Consider the following 9,268-nt stretch of genomic DNA (forward strand, 5'->3'; position numbering starts at 1 on the left):
AAAGAACTTACCGACTAAATAATGCAAGAGATAGAAACAGAAAAATCCCATTTGAACTTCCCCCTGTTGTGTGAGAACAAAACACACTCACTGCATTGTGACTGTGGGGTCTGATGGGCTTTGCTGATGGGCTCCAATCTCACTCTCTGTTTCCCCTCTCTGTGTGTATGGACTGTGGATGCCTGTGCACTGTTAGACTTGTGGAAACAAATTACATGATTATTACAAGAATAACAAGTTCCTCTGGGTATTGACTGTGCCTCCCCTTCATCATTCTGACTCTCAGTGACAGGGAACGGATAGACAGCAATGGAAAGATGGTGCTATCCCCAGTGGGATATTCAGTGTTGCCATCCCCTTTGCTTCAGAGTGGTAGCCATTTTAGTCTATATCAGCAAAAACAAGGAAGAGTCCTTGTGGCACCTTACAGACTAACAAATTTATTTCCACTCCATGAATCTGATGAAGTGGGTTTTAGCCCACGAAATCTTATGCCCAAATAAATGTGTTAATCTCTAAGGTGCCACAAGGACTCTGTGTTGTTTTTACATCCCCTTTACAGCACTCTCTTCAAACTGCTTCTCTCCAAGGATCTTGCTACATTTCCTCTCCACTCGCTCCCTAAAGCATCCCCCTCAGAATGGAGTCCTTGCCTTACATTTATACTCAGTGTCTTCCATTTCTATTAGAGGCAGCTTGATAAATTCACTAGCAGTTGGACCAGAAACACCCACCCAGGCCAGAATTGTATTCTTTATAGAAAAGCTTTGGGCTGACACGTTTGACATATTGAAAGGGGGAAAGTAGCTCCTTAATGGAAGAGTAAATGGAATAAGGTGTTCTCCTCTCCTAGATCTTTCCTTTATTTAATTTCCTGATTTAACAAACTTAGTCCCTCTCCACATTTCTTATTTACTCCCCAGTTCCCCTTCACCTGACTCATCAAAGACCTGCCTTTTTTATCCGCGGGCCCCTATACCAGTATTTAGCAGAGTTCTTCTATCTGAACATAGATCTGCTTCTGAATTTCTGCACTGTTCCATATTCATAAAGAGATGAATCAAAACTCCAGACCCAATCCTTCTACCTCCCCCCTTCTCTTTGGGGTGTCAGAAATCTCAATCCATATCTATTTGGGGTTGGGTTTTTTTTAGAATAATCTATTAAAATGGGACTAATGTTGTTGGCAATGAGCTATTTTACCAATTTTTAAAAAATATCTCAGCACCCACAGGCAGAGCTGGGTTTTCCAACAAATGTGCCTCACATTTCAGCACCTAAATAAATTACCATATTTTCAATAGTAAATCTGGGTATTATAATGGGAGCTTCTGGAGCTGAGCACTTTTAATATATCTGCTTTTTATTCATGTGCTTAAATAAGAGATGATCTCTTTAAAAAACTTGCCCTAGAACTTGAAAATCAGCCATTGAGCTTTTTGGAAAACCTAGCTCACGGAGTCTATCAGCTGTGTTGGGCAGAAGGCGTCTCCCTCTCATGCTGAAGTGCATGGGAGGGGACCAGAGGTACAGAAAATCTCATTAAAGTCACACAGAGTGAAAAGTCCCCTCCTGCTTCTCCCCAGCCAACTTTTGATAAACCCAGCAGAGTCCATATTGTTCAGAGAACCTGCACTAGAACATCTGTGGTGTCCCAGGAAGAGGGGGACAGTTTCACAGGGAAACATTCCCCATCTTACATGTGGCACAGTTGACAGGCACACAGAGGAACCATTTCACCCTCTTCTGAACTGCAGCCCCTTCACATGTGGTGAAATATGACTTTTGGCTTAGAAAGATGCCTCTGGAGGTCAGAAAGCAAAGAAGAATACACATCCTATTCAAGATACAGGGCATATCCGGAGGATGGGGAAGGCAGGGGGGTAGAAAATATATTTATTAGCTCATTCAGATTTCTTCAGGACACTACTGTTAACATTCATGCTCTCCAGAAAAATGCCAGAAGAGCTTTCACAACAAATGGTCAAGACCTCAATTTTATGTCTTGTCTGAAATAAGGAATCACAAGCAATGTTTGATACCTTATATGGCAAAGTCTAATGCTTCTTAATTCTACCTTACGTACCTCTCAATATGCCAGGATCCAAATGTGGGACAAGACACAAAATGAGGGACATTTGCACAATAAAAGGACAGGGAAATCTTAAAAATGCTTATTACATTTGCCTGAGATCCATGTTTGTTCAGTTTAAAAAAAAATAGCTAAATCATATAATCATTATGAAAGTCTTTAAATTCTCAACATTCAGAAGGTAAATCTCAGTGATAGCAGCTAGTAAACTATACCTTCCACGTCATAAATTATGATAATTTAAGAAGAAGCATCTCTTGTTGCCTGGCTGTTAACTTGAGTTGTTAACATTTTTAGAATGTTTCCCATATATTTGCGAGCAGTTCAAAATATACTTTGGCTTATAACTGGTAACAGGATTTCACACACAGGGGAAAATATTATTCAACAGAATCTTTTAAATTTCTGCTGTTCTAAAACTGAGTAGAACCATAACTTGTTGAAAGATAGCTATGAATATTCCTCCTCTCACTTTTCCCTTAAGCTCCCCCCAGTCCATGGAAGAAATTAATAGTCAGCAATCAACTGAAACTTTATCTGATATAATCAAACTTTTTTTAATAATACAGAGTTACATTGAACTATTTGATCTTTCCATGATCTCTAGCAAACATACTTTTTCAAGCATGCATTTCAAGGCACAATTCTGTTCCCAGCAAACTCCCAGCAAAGGGCTTGGATCAAGCCCTAAGTTTACAATGAAGGGTGAGCATAACCACTTGACCACTGCCAAATGTTCTGTCTTCATCCAGATAGAATGTATCTGCTATGCTGCCAAAAGCTCCAGGTTTACCCAGAAAGAACAGATGTCGTAATGCTGAAAGTTATGGCTCTGTACAAATAGAATATATGCACCATGTTATTAAGCTATTGATTAGATACTGCTGGAACAAAACAGGTGCTTCCATGTAGAACACAACTGCTGTGCTGTGAAACATGCCGGATATATTAATGAAAAATATAATGTTCTGGTATTCTGCTGAAAGTATCAGATACACAGAGATAGAACATACAAACCATGCTGGTGACAGTACCAGGAAGAATATTCCTTCTCATGATGCTGAACCTGATGCTGAATGTACATGCCCTGATGTACTTCCTGAAAAATATATATCCAGGTATTTGCACTGCCTACTGAGTGGCAGTCATAACATACTATTGCCTTAAGCAAAATGTTAATGGATGCTGGCAGCACAGCCAAAGTGTGGCAGACAACCAGCAGCAGAAGGGTTAAGAAATAATGCTGGCTGGAAATTCCAACCGTGATAAGTGTAGGCACTTAAATCAATGTTGAGAAATGAGATTGCTGGTTAAAGCTCTCAACTTTCTTATCATTTTCCTTGCCTATGCCCAGCAAACTTTTTAAGCACTAGAAAGCAGTCAGGTGTACCTAAAGCTTTCCCTAGTTAAGCTTGGCAGCATTCAATTTTTATTCTTTATAATATTGAGGGATATTATCAAAGTTTATTTTTAAACATTTATTTTCTATTTTTATCTATTTAAATTTTCACAGTTGTAGGAAAAATTATGGGGGATCAGACCATAGTGGGTCAGAAAATAATTATTTAATGATAGGAGATGTTGAGATTCAAAAAGTTACAGCTTTATAACCATTAAACCAAAAATTGTCAACATCACATGTTAAAATATGCAGAGTAAATATCCTTAAGTTAAACTTTAAGAAGTTCTCAAGCAGCATTTTTCTTATTTTACTTCTCTGTAAATTTTGATTATTATCAATTGAAATATTTTTTCATCGGTTTGTGCGTGTATGGTGAAATTGATGTTTACCAACATTTACCACTAAAAACCTAATCCTTACAAGTCCAAAGACTCTTATGTCCCTTATGTTTTGTAATAAAAACTAAGAAGCAGTAAGTGATCTGTTATAAAATAAAATATTGAGTTTTATAGTGCAGTTAGAAATGTCTTTACTACTGCTTTATTGAAATACTGCACTTCTTAATGTTTATACTTTTTGTTACATAATGCTTTGCAAAGGATGTGATTTCAGCGTGAATCCTAGACTGATAATGTTTTTCCCCACATATCATTGGTTATAAAACTTTTAGACCCTTTCATAGCAGCTACTTGTAGATCATTTAGACGATGCCATCCACAAACAGCTGTCTCATCAGTTTCCCCATGGCATTGTGCAATGACTTATATCACACAAGAAGCATTAAATACTCTCATGCCATCACAGGCCACAAAAGCTACATTCCATTTACAGATATTAATTGAATGTTATTGAGGGAGCCCTGGCTTTGCCTTGCATGGTGTCACATTAAACAATCCCTTATAACTACTTCAAGGATATTTCATTTCATTTACATTCATTATCGGGGCAAAGGAGTCTAGAATTACAGATTCCCACAGAGCAGCAGATATATGTCACCCACTCACACATGCAATTCTGGTAACCGAGTATTGTTCAGAAGGAGCATCCTTTTTATTTATGTATGTATTTTTATTAAATCAATCCAGTTAGCAACAACTTTTCTTGTTATGACAAAATATTTTTTTTAATTTCTTTCTTTCTTTCTTTCTTTCTTTCTTTCTTTCTAAAAGAAATGATATTTTCCCCAAGAAAATAAAACCCTCCCTGTGTCATTATGTATCCAACAAATATTTTTGTATTGCAAAATAATGAAGAATATGATAGTTTCATACAGACTGATATGGGGTAGATCAATGTGGGAGACATGAGACACATCAGTAAACATCTGGCACATCCTAAACCCCTGACATATTCAAGGCATCATTTCTATGCAGAAAACATTGGTTTTGGAGAGGTTTTGAGTTGAGGACACTTTTATTATTAATATTTATTTATGCAAAGTTGCAAACAGAGGCATGTTTTAAGAATTATAATCACACATAAGTTAATATGAAATACTATTTAAAAGAAAAATCATGTCTAATAATCATTTACTTATAGAAAACTTTATATATATATATATATATATGGAGATATACCTATCTCATAGAACTGGAAGGGACCTTGAAAGGTCATTGAGTCCAGTCCTCTGCTTTCACAGCATGACCAAGTACTGTCTCTATGAAACAAAACACCTCAAATTGTGAACAGGGATCAAAGCGCAGTTGATTTTCTGGTTTTGTGACAATCATTAGACAATAAAAATAATAAGCTGCCAATGCACCTAGCTGTGCTGTCAAAGAAGAAAGGACTATGACGCTGATCCAAAGTACAATGAAGGCAATGGAAATTCTCCCATTGATGTTAATGGCCCAAACGTTTCAGCCCTTGGTTTGGAAGCACCAAAAGAGTATTAAGGCATTTTTTTCTAATGAAAAAGGATCAACTTTCATTTTGCAATTGCCATCTGCCAAAATACAATTTAATATATTACCTGGAACAGTGAGTGGAAAACTTGGAAAAGGTAATTAATATGGGGGAGAAGATTCAGCATAAAAGAGACAATCCTTGCCCTGAAGGGGCTTTGGCTGAGGGGAAACACTGGGTTGTAAGCACCTCACCTCAATCAGGATATCATTTTGTGTGACTCAGTGTATCTCAGGTGAATTGTAATGGGATAGTGGACAGACATATATTCTAAATACCTAATATTGTAAAGCTTTGGTGACAATCATATTTGAAGAAATCTATAGGAGCGTATTTGTTAATACAGCACCTAGCAAACTAAATAGGGTCCTGGTTCATGATTTGATGCTACAACAATGCAAATAATAAATATTATTAATAATTATTAATACTTACATAATTATGTATTTATTCATTTCCATTTTACAAATTAGGCAAATCCACCTCTGGTGTTACCCCACTCATTTCACTGAAGCTACATCGGGGTAGACTAGGCTCATTGAATCTTGTGTACCTCATATCAAGATCCAGGAGAGAGCTGAAAGAATAGCAGACAAAACAAACAAGCACGAAAAAGATACATATCTAGAGAGACGGAGGGGGCGGGGAGAGAGAGAAACAGCAAGTTAAATGTGCTGCCTGTTTCCTCTCCGCTAGACAGTCCTGTCTTCAGAAAACATTTTAAAGCATTCTCATATGTACAATTTTGTTTAGAATTCAGTAGACCCACCCATCTCTGCTAAAAGAGACTGATTTTTGTTGATCCCTCAGGTGGTTATTTCAGACAGGTTTCATTTCATATTGTTTCACTCATCTCAAAAAGTGATGTGATGGCAAATTATTTTCTGGACATCAGATTTATTGTTGCAACAGTAGATAAGTTCTATTATCACCTTTCTACAGATGGGAAATTGAGGAACAGACAGGAAGTGCCTACGGTCATACAGGAAGACTGTGGTAGAGTAGGGAAATAGAATCTGGGTCCCCAAAGTCCCAGGCTAGCACCCCAAACTCTAGATCGTCCTTCTTCTGGCTGGCTAAGTAATGGATGCAACAGCCAAAAGAAAATCCCATCCCTACAGCCAAAAAAAAAAAAAAAAAAAGATTAATCCTCTCCAAATCTGTAGATCTACATGACTTACTGTGCATGTTAGGCTGCATAGCTCCATGGTTATCAATAAAGATACACCCAGGTTTGGTGGACCTGGGTAATCATTTGTATTACCATATTTTTGGCCCTTAAGAATAAAGAATATTTAATTATTGCCATCTTAGAACTTTTTGTGATGTGCACTCCTCAGTTCCAGGCAGGGATTAAAACAGCTAAAATCACACACACACACACACACACACACACACACACACACACACACACACTTAAAAAAAAAAACACGTTTTCCTGCAGTTTGCTTACCCTGTAAAAATCAAATTATTAAAAAAAAAAGCCTCCTCCGTGCCATATGTATATATTTACATTACCTTTGAGACTGACAGTGTTAGTAGACTTAGCACATATCTTTTGTGTTTTGAAATACAAATCAGTGAGCAAAGGTGTCTTATTCTCCTGGAATATAAAATGGCAAAACTTTGTGACTGGGTTTAACTTCCTAAAACTATTGCTTCCTTCAAGTGTTTTGGGGCACCCAGTGAAAGTGACTGAAATTAAGCTGTCATTCACAGCATTTGAGGGGCAGCACACTTTCTTCTCTAGAACCCTCGGCTTCCGCCTTTCGTTGATGTGCTATTTCATAGAGTAATTCTGCCAAAAGTGAAATGGAGAGATTCCCCACCTCTCAGTAAAAGATTCCAACTCAGAGTGGCAGGTTTCGCATAGGGATGTCTTTACACTGTTCAATCCAGCAGCGACTGGCAGTCTGTCTGTAAGGGAAGAACTGATTTTTAAAAAACAACAGCTCACTCTCGTGTCATTTTACATACCTTGAATTAGATTAGTGTTAAGCACAGAAACAGGCTCAAGACCAGTTTTAGTACCCATGGGAGAAGCATAAAGCTTGAGTTCCACCTTCCCCAGCTGGTGAACAGTACATTAAAAAGAGTTTTAAAGGCAACTTGGGGAAGATTCAGGTGGGAGTCACCTGAGCCTTTAGAGTCAGGTGAAGGCTACTAGTGAACTACTAGACATGGAATATGTATGTTGGTTGGCACATTCTATAGAACGTTTGGGACAAAAATTTCAAAAATGCCTTAGAACCTATAGCTCATTTTTCAAAGCTAACAGACCCAGATCCTCAAATATATTTAGGTACCCAGGTCCCATTGATTTCAACAGGAGTTAGGCACCTAATTACCTTTGAGGATTTGGGCCTTAGACACATAAGGTAATATTTGTAAAAAGGGTCTAGAGGCCAGATTTACAAAGGTATTTAGGCATATGAAGATAATAATAGGCACAGTGGGATTTTCAAAAACATCTTAAGTGAGTTAGATGCCTAACTCCCATTGACTTTCAATGAGACTTAGGCTCATATGGGCCAGGTTTTTAAAGGTATTTAGGGGTTTAGAGATGTAGATAGGCACCTAATGGGTTTCTGAAAATTGCCTAGATACCTGCTTCCCACTGATTTCAGCATAGCACCCTGTAAGTTACAAGCTTATAAGCTGCCCCACGGAATTGTGTATTTTCCAGAGATGCCTGTAACATTGTTTAAATGTTGCCATTCTTCATCAAGGAAAACTGCCATTGGAGTCAATCAGCACTTGACTCAATATAGGACTGCAAAATTGCATCCTTGCAATTGTAATAAAGATGGGCACAGCACTTTAAAGTATTTACTTTCTGAGGCTCAGCACATCCTACACAGCTAGGTTCACTCTTTTGACTGCCACAGTCAAAGAGATAAGAGTCAGACTGCTAATGAATCAGACTGCTAGCATGTTGGGCTGCTGGAGAGTTAAGCTACCCTCTAAATGCTGGATGTCTGGCAATGTAGCTTATTGGCACAGCAGAATCTAGAGAGTGCTATACAAATTGGGTCTATGAACATTACAGTGACACATTCCACTGATGCATTAACGTCTGGCAGGAATAGAGAGAGAAAGAAAGAGAGAAAGATGAGGGAGCTGGTCACAGGCCTCCGTTAGTCTTAATTATCTTCCATTTCCACTCCTGCTTCCCAAATCGGGAACACAGATGGAAAAGTAATTAATGCATAAACTAATTAGCAATCTCATTTGCCAGTTGCTACATGATAAAGTAGGCTATGTGCAGAAAGGCTTCTGGAGGTGGAAAAAGAGGGTCTGGAGAGTGAAGCTGGGAGGAGGGGAGGTAACTTTTCCATGTGTTAAAATGATGCAGCCAGGCTGACAGTTTTCAAAAGGTCCCAGGGAAATGTCAGCACCACAGCTGGTGCAAGTATAAAATCACCAAGTCCTTGCTCTGCTCTACTGTGAGTAGCAGAGAGGAGCAAAGAGATGGCTACTTGTTCAGAAAACCCCCGAGAGGAGCAGCAGAAGGAGCAGTGACTCTATGGCATGTTCCCCCTCCTCCACAGGGGCCCTCAAAGGATCTTCCACAGCATTTCCACACGGCAGGGAATCATGCTGCTTCATGGAGGGATCAGATTGTATTATGGTGGGAGAGTAGAGGGAGGGGGACTAAGGTGAAGGTGAGGTACTTTGGATTGCATTCTGTCCTATGAATGGATTAAAATGCCACTGTGAAAACCATCAAGAGTACATGCTGCTGGGTGGTGCGTTAAGGTGCAGATATGGCAGGAGTGGCCACAGCTCCCATGGGAACTATGCAGTTAGTAAAAGGGGATGGGAGGGTGAGCCATAGAACAGCACAGAGTCCATGAGATTAAAGCTCC

At 38.8% G+C, this 9,268-nt stretch overlaps 1 long non-coding RNA gene across 2 annotated transcripts; it reads right to left on the bottom strand.

Moving 5' to 3' along the window:
• Positions 1-2,703: 2,703 nt before the first annotated feature.
• On the bottom strand, positions 2,704-7,571 carry LOC120402926. Of its 2 annotated transcripts, XR_005597367.1 has the most exons (4): positions 7,431-7,571; positions 7,229-7,316; positions 5,835-5,976; positions 2,704-2,924 (listed from the first exon to the last, which is right to left on the bottom strand). It is a non-coding gene; the product is annotated as an uncharacterized LOC120402926 (long non-coding RNA). The 2 variants fall into 2 exon arrangements; XR_005597366.1 differs by lacking the exon at positions 7,229-7,316 and having other exon boundaries at positions 7,377-7,563.
• Between the last annotated feature and the right edge of the window lie 1,697 nt (positions 7,572-9,268).

Source organism: Mauremys reevesii, linkage group 4 (assembly GCF_016161935.1).
Source record: "Mauremys reevesii isolate NIE-2019 linkage group 4, ASM1616193v1, whole genome shotgun sequence".
Lineage (NCBI taxonomy): Eukaryota > Metazoa > Chordata > Testudines > Geoemydidae > Mauremys > Mauremys reevesii.